The sequence below is a fragment of the Convolutriloba macropyga genome, chromosome 3, assembly GCF_964194025.1.
Source record: "Convolutriloba macropyga chromosome 3, txConMacr16.3, whole genome shotgun sequence".
Classification (NCBI taxonomy): domain Eukaryota; kingdom Metazoa; phylum Xenacoelomorpha; order Acoela; family Convolutidae; genus Convolutriloba; species Convolutriloba macropyga.
The window spans coordinates 81,381,259-81,396,682 of record NC_134470.1 but is presented as its reverse complement, the minus strand read 5'-3'; positions in this window follow the sequence as shown (position 1 = coordinate 81,396,682).

Genomic DNA, 15,424 nt, shown 5'->3' with positions numbered 1-15,424 from the left:
TTTCAACATTTTTGTTATTTTTTTTTCCTGTTTTTGGTTCAACATAAACAAGCAGTTCGGTAGTCAAACCCTTTACTCTCCAACTGATGATGTGCTCTATTTCATTAAAATGGTAATAAGCAACTGGGAAAGTCAAAACAGACAGTAGCAAGGTTTTTAGTTTTCGCAAAAGTGCTCAAACCATTTCACAAAAAAGCCGACAGTTTCATCATTGTACGATTAATATTCTTCTTCCTGCTTTGTTTTCTCAATATTTGAATGCAGTTTTTTTGGGGCCAACTGCTCAGATGATTTCACGCGTTGCTAATAACTGTGTTGAAGAAAAATTAAATTGAAGAAAAACCAACTTCTAACGGCAGGTATAAAGATTAATGTTGGAACGATTTGTGCGATTCTGGAAAAATGATTAATGATTTCTGTATAATTTTCGTGACACAAGGCAACAAATAAAAGTTTTAATATTAAAATTTATGTTCTCGGAAATGGTTAAACTCAATAAAATGATAGAGCATTTTTCAAAAGGAATCGTAAAATGGAATCATAATGGACGTGATTAAACGAGGCTCGAGTGTCTCCTGAGCGTTATCTAGTGCTACTGAACGGAAATCCTGCACTAGAATTCGTACAAAGTCCTATAGTTTTCAAATCTTGCCTTTAAACGTATTTGATGACAATTGGCTAAGTTTCACTAAAAGAACTTCATTAAGAGCGTCTACCGTTACCGAAAAAAAATCTACTTCCAAAGACACTGGCTGGCGCTTTCAGGTGACGACTTCCGTTCAATGCAGAATGCGCTTAATTTTTGTGAAAGTTTCAACGAAGCAATTAAAAGCCTTAAAATGAAAAATAAGATCGAATAAATGTGAAAAATACTTAGGTTTGTTTGTAAGAGCATTTCACAAAAATGCAATCCTTTTATTCCTTTTGCCGCTCAATTTTACGATTGAATGCTTTAAGATTAGGACAGAAATGAGGGATTATACATCAATTAATCTGCCGAACAATTCTTTGCGGAACGCGCTTCCGTTAAACATATTTTGCAGTGGAAACCAGTTTTCACTTTTGAACTTCCAGTTTAAAAGTGAAAAAGTCCAATTTAAAAGTTAAAAAAAAACTGACTTGAATTTCTATATAGGGCACCGCCTTTTCACACTTTTTTACATCACTTTTGACTCTATAACAAGTTCTTTCAAGATTTTTGAACATCTTTATTTTGCCGCTCTTTATAATGCAAATTTCCTCTAAAACAGATTTAAAACCATTTTTTTAAATGAAACCTACTAATAAAGTGAATGACCGTGAGAATATGGCTTTTGTTTAAAGAATTTGCATCAAGGTTTCAAGGTTTCAACATTTTTGTTATTTTTTTTCCTGTTTTTGGTTCAACATAAACAAGCAGTTCGGTAGTCAAACCCTTTACTCTCCAACTGATGACGTGCTCTATTTCATTAAAATGGTAATAGGCAACTGGGAAAGTCAAAACAGACAGTAGCAAGGTTTTTAGTTTTCGCAAAAGTGCTCAAACCATTTCACAAAAAAGCCGACAGTTTCATCATTGTACGATTAATATTCTTCTTCCTGCTTTGTTTTCTCAATATTTGAATGCAGTTTTTTTGGGGCCAACTGCTCAGATGATTTCACGCGTTGCCAATAACTGTGTTTCGCTATGTTAGGACTGATTCCCAATGTTAGGGGAAGCATTAAGGACATTCAGATTTTTCTTTATAACCTAATAAAAAAACGCGATACTGACGTTGATCCGTTCTCAGATATTGCAAAATAGATCTGCCAGTTCAAGACATACAGACGTGGAAAACTGTTAGATAAATTAAAGTTGAACAAAAGAGCACATTCTCTTATAATTTTCAATTTGAAAGAATTGAGCTGATTAATAATTGGATACGAAACAGACTTCAAAAAATCCTCTCCCTCCTTGTTAAGTTGATTTGGTCTGATTTTCATTTTTGATCGTCGCGTACAGTTTTAAGCAACAAGTTGTTCTATGGGATTCGTCCCATTTCACTCCAAACTTAAGCACCAATATAAATGACCAGGGGGTTTTCGTGTGTTTGGCTTATTTTCTAGATTTTAAAGACATATAAATTGAAATACTTTTGCAGTTTGTTCTAGAAACAATTTTCGGATGAAAACATTTAATTTACAACCAAATGATGGGAATTTTCACCATGTTAAAATAAATTTGAAGTGATTATTTTTTGATGAGGTGAATTTCAAAATGCATTTTGGTAGCTACCAAAAACGCTACTACTTACAGACAGATCCATGCTAAATCTGATTTGCATAAATTTTTCTGCTGGAAAACGTAGTCTATTAAAATTTTGCTACAATTTGTCTCTTTTTGGAACCCTCTTTTTTAAAAACCTCATTGTTTTCAAAAGCCCTAAAAATTTTCACATGTTGATGATGCATCAATTCAAGATGGCAAAAGCCAATAATAGAAAAGTTGAAACTTTTCCCGCCAAAAAAGTGGGAACTTGAGTTCATCCAAATAACACGTGTAAAACAGTAACTTTCCAATAAAAGAGACTGAACTTAACATTATCTTACTGAATTTACATTACTAGAAACGTGTTCTCTACACATAGAGTACTTAGTTTTTTGGTGATTTTCTGTGCGATTTTTTTGCAATCGTTCTGATAAACATATTTTTCTTGCTCAGAAGCACCCCCTTTTTTTCCGCCCGCTCTATTGAATATAATTTGAGTTTATTGATGACAGTTTGGTGGTGGAATTCTAATTTACACAGTTACTTAATTTACACAGATTTAATTGTTGGCGGAATTCTGTCTTGTTGGTGTTCTATGACAATGGGTATTCTATGACAATGGATGTTCTTTGACGACATTTTTTTTACTATACTGAAAAAAACCAAAATCAGAACTGTCACATTTTTTTTGGAAAATATAGGTTTCAGTAGTCACCTAGAGAAGGCCTTGACATTTGTTCTCGGTTTCATACGTTACCGGAGATGATCGCCCTAGTTCTCAGACGTTTCCTAAGAAGTCCCGTTCCCCCTCTAAAAAACATTGACTCAAAACTCCAATTTTTCTTACCATATCTTGAGCAAAGAAGCAACTGTTAGTTTTCTGAAAGTTCTGGCAATATTTCAAACTTTTGGACAAAAAATTACTGATTCCTTTGCAACTTTTCGATAAAAAAGGAGTTGATGACAGATAAAACTCAGGCGCATCAAAACAAAAAATCGAGTGTCGTTTTGTCCTGTTAGAAAACGACACGCTTGCTAAGAAAAACAGCTGCGAAAAGGTTTTGATAGAAAAGTTTTACCTTTTCAGAATCAGATCATAAAATTTGTTGGAATCTTTTTCAACTTTTTGCTTTTTCTTTCTAGATGAAAGGCTGCACTTTTATTGGAAAGAAAAGCCCTTTGCTAGTTTAAAACAGCAGCAATAAATTCATTAAGCAAAACAAAAAAGTTTTTTGCTGCTTTTGCTAAGTCATTGAAAAGTGAAAGCTACATTAGCCAGAATAGTTAAAAACAATTGATCAAAAAACTAGCTGATAAGCAAGATCATTTTGTACGCTTCATGCAATTTTCCAACTCAGATAGCAAAATCTTGGTCTGTACTTAGGGCAACATAGCTTCTACAAAGCTCAGATTTTTCTTTTTATCAGTCCTCTGTCTAAGCAGTTACAGTTGAAGTCCCTTTTTCCCTGGTTACAGACGTTACCAATTGGATGAAGGAAGTTTTTTTTTCCAAAGGTCACAGTAGTCACCAACTGTCACAGTAGAAAAACTAGTTTCAGACGTCACCTTAAAAGATGATGAAGATTTATAATTAAAGACTAGTTTCAAATGTTACCTTCTCATAAAAGATTCTTCAGTTTGGTGTTCAAAACAGCCAAAATAAAAGAAATTTTTCAACAGAAAAGATCTCACTACATTAAGGTTTCTTTGCAAGCTACCTAATTTGTGTTCAGTAGCTCGTGTTGCCTGAACGCATCGCCCTTTTCCTAATTACGAAATAAGTGAAGCTTTTTTTGAAGGAAAAAGGAACATATGGAATTTAAATGCGAGCAACTAACAAAAGCAAAAGTCCATGGTCTAATGTAACAATTATTTTGTCAACCCGAGTTTGTTGTTCAAAAGTTCATAAACAAAATTAGCAATTATTTGAATCTGTTGAGAGAAAAAAGGGTCTACGTTCACACGTTCGAGAGTTTTCCGTTTTTCTCAAACGAAAAATCATAAAGCTAGATTTAGCTTCAATTATAGTATAACTGTTTTTGGAGGGATTTCCTTTGGGTAAAATTATCAAACCAAAAACACATCATTAGGTCTAATTGTTGAATTGGTGTTGGTATTCTCAACCCCATTACTTTGTAAAAGTTGCGCCGCGAAGAAATGTTCAAGCCGTTTTTACCTATCTTTAATTAAGAAAGAACATGGAAAAGACAAAGAGATCAAAACAACAAGATGACAAAGAAAAACACTCAGAGCTGCCAAATCGCAGTGAACATCTTCAAGATATCAGAATTGAAATTCAAGAATCAGCCCGATCTTCTGCAAACCCCAATTTCGCAGAGAAAAAATTTCAGAACGCTGACTCTTCTAATCAATAACATCAAAAAAACAAAAGAAGAACTGAGAACAGCCGCTGAAAAAATTTTCCTCGAAAACCCTCATCCAAGCACAGTTTCATCAATAACAGAAAGACAGTCAAACCTTCTCCCGAAATTGCAGATCTTCGAACATGAAGTCAATAGCCTGGATGACGACGGACAACTTAGCCAGTCGTCCACACGATTACGAGATGATATTAGCGTCAGCTCGAAGTGCGGTTAATCCAAAATGCTAAACGGACCATTTTGATCATTCTAGGGAGCAAGAGGCTTACATCAGATGTCTTCCACACCATCATGGTTGAGACCGAAAGCATGCTGAACTCTCGGCCACTTACAAATGTGTCTGACGTACCAGACAATGAAGAACCCATCACCCCAAATCATTTTCTGGTGCAGAGACCTTCACGAGACTTTTCATCAACCATGCCAGCATCCTTCAAGTCGTGGAAAAACGTGCAGCAGCTTTTGAACCACGTCTGGAGACACGACTAGTTAAAGAGTACCTTTCCACTTTAACGAAGCGAAGCAAATGGTCCGAACAGAGTGTTTCGTTGAAAGTCAATGACCTGGTGTGGATCCTCAAAGACCTCACTCCGCGTGGGATATGGCCTCTCGGACGAATTGTGGAAACGTCGCCTGGAAAAAATGGATCTGTACGCGTTGTCAAGGTAAAAACGGCTTACGGCACGTACGTCCGCTCGGTTGCCGGTCTCGCACGTGTTTTGGTTGTTTAGCCGTTTTTCGCTCATTTTTTTTCGGAACGGAATCTAGGCAACGCGAGCTACCTACCCTCTGGTCTCTTAGTTACATCATTGGCCCTTTCTTCGCTTTAATTTAATGGTTTCCTCTCTCCGGAGCCTGTTGATGATGCATCAATTCAAGATGGCAAAAATCAATATTAGAAAAGTTGAAACTCTTCCCGCCAAAAAAGTGGGAACTTGACTTCGTCCAAATAACACGTGTAAAACAGTAACTCTCCGATAAAAGAGACTGAACTTAACATAATCTTATTGAATTTACATTTCTAGAAACGTGTTCTCTACACATAGAGTACAGCAGATTTTAGTACCGTTTGTATTGAATTTAGTGTTTTCAATGACATTCATGTAAATGCAAACTTGTTTTCTTCCCACAAAAATGTGCATGTTATTAATATAATTGTTTTTTTTGCAAAATAAGTTATCCACAGAGTGCGCTTAGCAAATTGTTTGGAGCCATTGAGAAATAAAATAAAAAGTTGGTCCAAAATTGACACCAGAGGGACGCCAAAATGACAATCTTTATCAACTGATTGGTTCCAGTTGTGTTATAAATATATTTATAGATAAGACCTCTATCTTATGAATCCCAACCCAATAGATGCCAGGAATATTTTAACTTGCTTTAAACTTCTGACTCTAAGAACAAGCTTTAACTCTCTTGAATTTCGTAGGATTGAGCAGTGTTGAGTATCAAGGGAGACTCTAGCAAAACGAAAAATCATTGTTGTATTTGTCTAAACGAACAAAAATATTTGCCGTTTTATGAATTTTCGTTTATCTCTTTTCTTTTTTTCTCTTAAATATGTCATACGCCAACAGTTTCTGACTGGAAAGTGTTAAAGAGTCATTAAAATTGATCTCACGAAAATCATTCGGATTTAATTTTGTTCAACCCACAAAATTTTGTTGAAATGAAAAAGATATGAAAGTAGCATATCTTTTCCAACTGTTAATTTACAATGCCTAATTGAAGTTTGTGTGTATCCCGAATTCGAGAGTCTCAAATAGGCTATATACCCTTTTAACAGATCGTTTGGGGATTTTCATAGCGCTTTTATTTTAATTTGAACAACATTTAATGAGAAAACTCTTGGTGCCTACTTTTGTTTTAGAAGGCAAACCGCCCTTCACGGATAGGCTAAATTTTGATTACGCGTTTCCAGTTTTAAATATTTAAGATTAAAAATTTAATAAAGATCTGGCGTTAGGAGACTGGGGTACTGTTTATCAACAACAAAAAAGTGTCGGATTACTCTCAGAATTAATTGACAAATTTAAACAAGACATAGAGGTAGGGGTGAAGAGTATTAAACGTCAAAAGCAAGACTATGGCGAAAAGTTTTCAAAGTTCAGTAAATCATTTTTTGGTATGCTTAAAAAACATGCTTCTAAAGCAATGTAACTATTTATTGTCTGCGAAAAAGATGACAAACCCTGATTGACATCTGAACTGAAAGAAAAATAAATAATTATTATTTCAACAGTTGAAAAATATCTCAAAATAAAGAGATTTTTGAAGCATTAAAAAATTGTAATCCGATGAATCGACAATCAAGCAAAACACGAAAGTTTTCACATGAGATGTTAGTTAGGTCGGACAGCTAAGCTGGACAGTTACAAAAACAGACATAAAATAAAGACGTCGGACTTAATATAGCGGACCGAAGGAATATTCGTCTTTAACACTTCATTGCGACCTCCGTACATGCATAGAAAACTACAAAGAAGAAACAATTCCTATAAAAATTGACAAAAATGGGCATAATTTTATCAATTCAGTGTAAGTGCTGCTGCATTGAACGAAATCTGAAAAGATTTCAATAATTTGGAACACTATAAAGTAGCGGTCCCGAGATTAAGGATGGCGCTGAGAAAGCTTGTCGCTGGAATGCATTTGCAAATCATTTTTAATGATTGCATTTAGATAATTCTACAAGAAAGGACCAAGAACAATTTTGTATAACTATCTCTCTATATCCGTTAAAACCTACCTTTGCCATTTTTGAGAGAAAATATCTAATCCGTTTTATGGACTATCTAAATAAAAACAGACTGCTAAGCAGCAAATAGTTTTGTTTTCAAAAGAAAACATTGTCAACAGATTCTGGAACATTTACCACAGAAACCGCAATTGCGACGTTTGAATTTAAAACAAACAATGAGGTCATTTTTGGGGATTTTGCAAAGACTTTCAACTCCATTTCGATTAACATGTTCCTTTTAACTCAGAATGCTTCCAATTTTTGGAGTCAACATTTACTCTTTTTATTTCTGTTCTGAAAGACAGATCACAATGCTTTTAAAAAGGTAAAACAATTTTGACACATACAGAAAAAAATTGCACTAAAATGAAATACCATTGCAAGCTGACAGGTCTGATCTGTTTTTACAGGTACAGGCTATATTTTATAAGTAAAAAAAATACAAATGGCAGATATTGAAAACGCTATTGTATGGAGCAAGGAGAATCGATTAAACTTCAATTTTGATAAGTTTAAAAACGTGCAATTTTCCAAACGTAAAAATGAAAACAAGCAAATTGTAGGTCTCCCCACCAATGAAACACTCTCACAGTAAAGACACTTCAAAGACCTGGGCATATATTTTTCAGAAAAGTTATCATGGGATTATCACTTAAGTATTGTTCTACTAAAAGCCAATCAGAAGCCTGCTTATCTAAAAAGATCAATTCCAAGTGAAACAAAAATGTCCGTAAAATAAAATCTGGTCAAAACTTACATAATATTGGTCTTGTTTTATTGATCAATTATTTGGTGTGCCAGTAAAAATATAGTCAGGCAAATAGAAGGGCTTCAGAGAAAAAAGTTGAAACGGATGCAATCAAGCAGTCTTTTTACTGAGAAAGAAAAAAATTGTTGTCTTTGATCAAAAAATTTACTTCCGATTACATATCAACTTGTCTATTCGGATCTCGTGGTTTTAAACAAAATTTTGCAAGAAAACTTCCAATTCAAGCAGAGCAATTCTGGCAAATAAGAAATGAACATTCCGAAACACAATCTAACAAAAAAAATATTTTATTACTCAAACGAATGTAATCGCCAGCGTTGCCGATGTAATGTTTTCCGCCAAGTTACAAACTACAACAATTGGATGTCACTGGCGCGTGATTTTCCCAACTTTAATCCATATTGAACACCTCCCTAATTCAAGAGAGAAGTCAAAGAATATCTATTTGATTTAGCTTAGAAGAATTTTAATTACAAATCATACCCATATGGATGAACTGTTTCTGAGGGAAATCAATCTCAGCCCGATAGGGAATTACTAAGGTTGGTGAAATTCAATATTATTATTGTTATTATTATTATTATTATTATTATTATTATTATTATTGTTGTTGTTGTTTTTAATATTATTATCATTATTATTATTTTTTTGTATAGAAAAAAAACATTTTAAGACTTGTTCAAAACTGCGAGTATCTAAGAATTTATCTTGATTCCGAAGTGACTTTTCAAGTTCAATTGAAATTGTATTGCTTAATTTTGCCGTAGCTAATGGCTACTTATGCCATTTGACTTTTTTGATCTCACAATAAACGAGATTGAACGGATTCAAATCAATCATTCTTACAAAAAAAGCCGGCCAAAAGCGCTTTAACGAGCGGTGTTTTACAAACATTGTCAGCCAAATAACTTGATATATCTGCATAAAACTACAACGCAGGATACAAACTTGGGCAAAAAAGTTTGTTTTATGCGCTGAAAAATTGATCACCGACAATATTTTGTCCAAAGGAGATATTTCGCCAGCTGAAATACTCTTTGCAATTTTTAAATTATTTAAGCTCCTTACAAATTTGATGTTCTAGTCAACATCAATATTTTTTTTGAAAAGAGTGCAGGCCTCCTGCAATTTAAGTAGAATAGAAGAACAAAAAATTGTTATGTAAAAACAAGCCGTGCTTCTACAATTAGAAACCAAGAGCCAAACATGAAAGAGTAATTAATCTAAATTTTTTTTTACAAATGATGTGATTTGAAGGACGCAAAAAAACACGTAAATGTTTAACGCTATGTTAAATTTTAAGTAACATTTCTATGTTTGAAAAAAATTAGGTTCCATTGTTTTGAGTTCAACAAACTTTGTCGATCATTGTCAAAAGAAATGCTTGTGTTGCAAATTTGGAGTAACTTCTACTCTGCTCTCTCGTTGATGGTTATTTGAAGACGGATTAATACAGAAGACATATGAACAAGATTAAAAGCTCTCCTGCTTTTTCAGGGGTATCTAAAATTGATTCGCTAAAGATATTTTTGACAAAGAAATCATCATTTAGTGAGAAAAATTGAATATGGATTCCTGCCAATCGGCACATTATCGATTGAACCTCCGAAAAACGATAAAGATTGCTTCTTCCTCAATTGATTTGCAATTTGTTCAAAAAAGACCGTGACCCGAAAATAGTTTTTCCTCAGAAACTTCAAAATGAATTCTTCCACAAAAAATATGGAAGGAAAAGCTCAATTTCACTACAGAAGGCAATATGAAATAAGTAAAACTGTGAAGCATTGGTGCTACGCTATCTTCTTCAGTAGAATAAATTATTCCATATGGTATCGCTGAATTTCGTGTCACCGTTCATTTTAAAACCATTGCCTGTTCCTATTCTTTTCGATAAATGGAATAATATTTGTTCCGACCCAAATTGTGGGGGGAGGAACTATATACTCAAATGGGTTTTTTTGTTCAGACAATATTGGCCGATCGATATATTCATCGTAAGGAAATGTAAGTGGTATCAATAAAAAGCTCGTCCAGCGTAGAGTTCAAAGTTAATAACATTTTTTTGAATTTCATTTTTTTCGAGGAGTTATCGAGGTTTAAATTTTTGTGTGAACAGTGATGTTTGGCATGATTTTATTCACTTTTTTGTTCAAATGAAGATTTTTTTTCTAAAAAATAACAATTCAAAATTACACTTTATGCTACAAATGAAACAATCTTGTTCTTTTAACAGACGAAAGGCCATAAAAAGGGTAGTTTTTGTCTGATATGATGCCCAATGAACAATTTTTCTTGGCTCCGGCTATGAATTTTCGTAATTTCTATTGGAATTCTGATTTTCTTTATGAGATTTTATTAAAAATTTCCAATGTCCTAAGCTTGTTGACTAAAAGTGCAATAGGTTTCCCAAAAAACAGTAAGTGAACCTATTTAGTAACTTGAGTGGACTGCTAATGGCTGTTAAAACTTAATTTTTTTTGCACATTAACCGATCTTAAAATTTTCTGTGAACTGTAAGTCAGTCTCACTATTGACAAGACCCCCTTCCTTTCTACTGCAACCCAGATTAACCTGATCAGCGGTTTTATCTTCTAACTGTTGTATTTATGACTTGGATGTCACAACTTTTTACAATTTTTTTTAAAATTTTTGTTTGTATTTTTCATAGTTTTGGATCCTTTTGAAGTCTTATGGCATTATCCCACTTTTGCCACGTCGCATTGACACAGAGAAGACTTTCAATAGATCATATTACATTGTTGTTAGAATTTTTTTTTAAAATAAAAAATCTTATGAATAGTTCATTTTTTGATGGCTTCGACATTTTTTTCTTATTTTTTTTTCAATTTGCTGTTTTTAACTGTTTTTTTAATTCTTTGTGTTTTCGTAAAAGAGTGAGAGGTCTCGTGAACTTCTAATTGAGTGTTGAACGAATTAATTTACTCAATGCAGTAAATTTAGAGCAAATAGCATTAAAGTTTATGATATTATTTGTTTTCTAACGTTTTTTAAGCTTTTTAGTTTTTGTAGTTATATTTGTCAACTTTCATCTAATTCTCATCATTGAGGGGACCTATTCACTTCCCTGTAGTTCAATTGTAAAGGTGGCCATTGAAATTACGTTGTATCCAATGTCTTGTTTGTTGAACAATATGCATTTTCATAAAAGTTTTGTCAGCGGTAAATTTTTGTTCCTTTTTCTCTTCTTTAAGCACATTCACGTAATAACAGATCCATGACTTTCAAATGAGGCCCAAGTGAACATACTTATTCTTTCAGTATAAATTTAACTAATATAGTTAAATTAGTGTTTGGAATAAAAAACATTGTATTTAGATAACAGCGAAAGATTTTGTGTTTTCGCAAATTGTTTGTAATTTTTTCAATATTTCTCCATTTTTTGTCCGTTTCTAATGCTTAGTCTTACCAAAGAGAGATTCTATTGGTCTCGTAATGACTTTTTAATAACTTTATCAAAATTTTTTTGTTTAGAGCTAATTTATTTTAAGACGTTTGTAAATATTTGGTTTAAAAAATTATGGTTAATTTTTGTATTTCACCTCATTATTGCTTCTTTTTGTCAACTTGTTTAGCTATTCGCAATAATATAAAGTCCTATCTGCTTTGTAGTAACGGAAAAGTAAATTTCAGGAAGGTTTCTTCTGATTGTGTTTTGACGTTGTTACTAGGTGCTTTTAAGTGTAGATGTTGAATTTTGCCGCAAAAAAAAAGTTTTTCTTTTTGCATAATCTCTTATTCATTTTTTCTCTGTAGTTTGATTAATGGTGTGAGATCTCGTGAGCTCTGTAATGTGGCATGGCATTATGCAATTCTTTTAGTAGTTTGTGTAATAATTTTTTAAACTCAAAAATCTATTTTTGATTATCTCTTCATTTCGTTGACAGTTATGTCAAAAATGTAGATGAGCGCGGGTCGGAACATCATATGCGAATGCACATTAACGAGCCTCCTTGTTACATTTAACTGACAAAAAGCGTGACCAGGTCTGTTACTATTCACTCTTTACTTAATATTATCTGGAGGGTTGTATTATAATAAGAATGAGATTGCTCGTGTTAAATCTCCTAAGATTGTTTTATTTTAGAGACACTTGAAAACAGGCCAACCTTGGCCTAAAAGTGTTCTCCCGGAGTATTGAATGCATTACTGACTTTGATATTACCCTTCAAAGGTAAGAGAGCCAGATTGTTTTCTTTTTATCCATACTCTGGAAACAGTTTTTTTTTATTGTATTAGGTATTAAAAAAATAGTTATCTAAAAATAACGGTTAAAACGGTGATTTCTTAGCTTTCAAAAACGCTCAAAACGGTCATCTTTTAAAGAAAATGCTCAAAAACTATCACTTCATATGCCGAAAAAAGATCAAAAACGCTCAAGCTGGTGAAAAGACATAAAGGCTTTGACCGTTTTCACCTAAATAATACCGATCAAAACGATCATTTCTTGTTTTTTTAGGACAAATTTCAACTGGGGATCGAAATTAATCCGTCGATCCATTGTTAGGAGACATCCTTAGGTTCATCTTGTCTCACATAAGAAATAACTTATGCTTCCATCCAAATATGACTAGCGCGGTCTTTCCTTTATGTTTAGCAGATTGTATATTTTTTCAAAGATCACACCTGTGCTGCTTAGAGATAATTTCATTCTCTTATCTTGATTGTTGATAAAATGATTGTAAACTTCTCGGCTTTTTTGGGGGCGACACTTCAAAAATGCTTTCTCGTTTATTTTTACAAAGAATTTTTGATGTTTTGTTGATCTCTTAGTTTGCTGTTCGACCTTAGGAAAACACGATAATTGCATTTTAGTAGTAACTTTTATTACCAATGGTTTTTCCTTGTTGTTTCCCTGGGGGCGACAAATGACAGGATAGCACTACGATTTCCAATGGATTTGATATTTTCCTAACTACTTGTTTTTCGTTTCCGTTATTACTAATCATAACAATATTTGTGCCAAATTCATCTGCCTGAGTTTGTGGTAAACAATCAATTTAATTTCGTCTTGTGTGAGTTTTGAATTGTTAAATAAACAAGGAGGCTCGTTAAAGTGCGTTCGCAAATGATGTTCCGACCCGCGCTAATCGACATTTTTCACTTAACTGTCAACCAAATGAAGAGAAAATCAAAAATAGATCTTTGAATTTAAAAAAATCGTTACATAAACTACTCAATGAATTAAATAACGCCACGCCTCATTTCAGCGTTCTCGAGATCAGTCATTAAAAAGACTGCGGGAGACAGAAAAAAAACAAACAACAAAATGAGCAAAAAACAAGAACATTTTCTACGGCAAAAAATCAGCATCTTAATTTAAAAGCACATACTAACAACGTCGAAATACAATCAGTTGAAACCTTAACTACCCAAATTAACTTTTTCGTTTCTACCAAAACATATGGGACTTTATGTTAATGAAACTGGGCAAAAAGTTGACAAAAAGAACAACAAATGAAGCAAAATGCAAAAATCAACTAAAATTATTTAGACCAAATATTAAAAATTGTCTTAAAGACCATTAGCTTTTAACAAAAAAATTCTAGATACATTTAACAAAAAGTCCATAATCAGCCAAAAAGATTTGTATTCAGTTAGAATCAGCAACAGAAACGGGATAAATATGAAGAAAAATTGAAAAAGGTTACAAACAATTTGCTAAAACACAAATTATTGAAGCCATTAAAATCTTTCCCTGTTATCTGAATTTTATGTTTTTTAATTCATACGTTATCTCAACTAAATTAAGTAAAATTGTACTGAAAGATTAAATGTGTTGAGTTGGGCTCCATGCGAAAATCAATGGGATCTGGTATTACGCGAATGTGCTCAAAGAAGAGAAAAGGAACACAAACATTGACCACTAACAAAACTTTTATTATGACGCATATGGTCCAACAAACAAAACATCAGTTACAACGTAATATCATTAGAAACGCTAATATGTAAATTACGAAGAAGTGGATGGGGCCCTTCGATGATGAGGAATAGATAAAAGTTGACAAACAAAAAAAACTAAAAATGTTAAAAAAAATGTTTGAAAAGAAATATTATCACAAACTTGAGGCTATTTGCTATATATATATATATATATATATATATATATATGTATATATATATATATACATATATATATATATATATATATATATATATATATATATATATATATATATATACAAACTGCATCGAGTAACTTTTTTCTTTAAAAACTCATTTAGAAGCTTATGAGCCCTCTCGGAATTTTACGACTACATAAAGAATAAAAAACAGGCAAAAACTGCAAATTGAAAAAAATGAGAGAAAAATATGTCGAAGCCGTTAAAAAATGAATCATTCAGGAAAACGTTTTTTCTTTTTCAAATCATTTTTCAACAACAATGGAATTGTTTTTCGTAACATTATGACTTGCAAACAACCAACAATTAAGAACAATCAATTCAAAACCACAAATTTTTTGAGAAAAGCCGGAAATCAAAAAATATGAAGTTATAATAAATTATGCCTCGATGGGAAAGCAATAATTGATGGGAAGGCATCAAAAGAACGACTGATCAGGCGACGTCAAGTTTCATGACAATCAGTCAAGAATATTTATGATTCATAAGAAACTTAATTCGTGAACGCTTTTACTCAGCCTGTCTGTTGAGTTTTAAGATTAACTCAATTCTGAGCTGGTGAGACCTGCAATGATCACTAGAGAATTAGTACAGCAATACCACCAGGAAAGTCTCACCAGCATAGTTCAATCCCTGAATAAAAATGACATCAGCGCTGTGCTCTATTTTCAGTTGATTGCGTTCTCTTTGTAAATCTCAAATTTGGACCTTAACTTTTACTTGCCCAAGGAAAAGTTATTCTTGCAAGATTAATTTTTTTGTTCTCGATTAGGAATAATACATGTGCCTATGACGTCGACTGCTTATTAAAAGGTAAGTAACTGTTATTGGACAGTTGCCCAGGTTGAGGTCGCGCTCGAAATCGCCTCTGATCAGACCGTCCCAGACAAGTGGGACCTCTGATCAGACCGTCCCAGACCGAAGTGACCTCTGAGCAGACGAGTATGCGCTCGAAGATCAATATGCGCTCGAAGTCGCCTCTGATCAGACGAGTTCCAGACCGAAGTGACCTCTGATCAGACAAGTTCCAGACCATTGTCCAGACGAGATCCAGACCATTGTCCAGACTAGAGTGGGCTCGAAATATAGACCCAGACTAAAGTGCGGTCGAAATCACCTCTGATCAGACAAAAGTGCGCTCGAAGCTGCCTCTGTTTAGACTAAAGT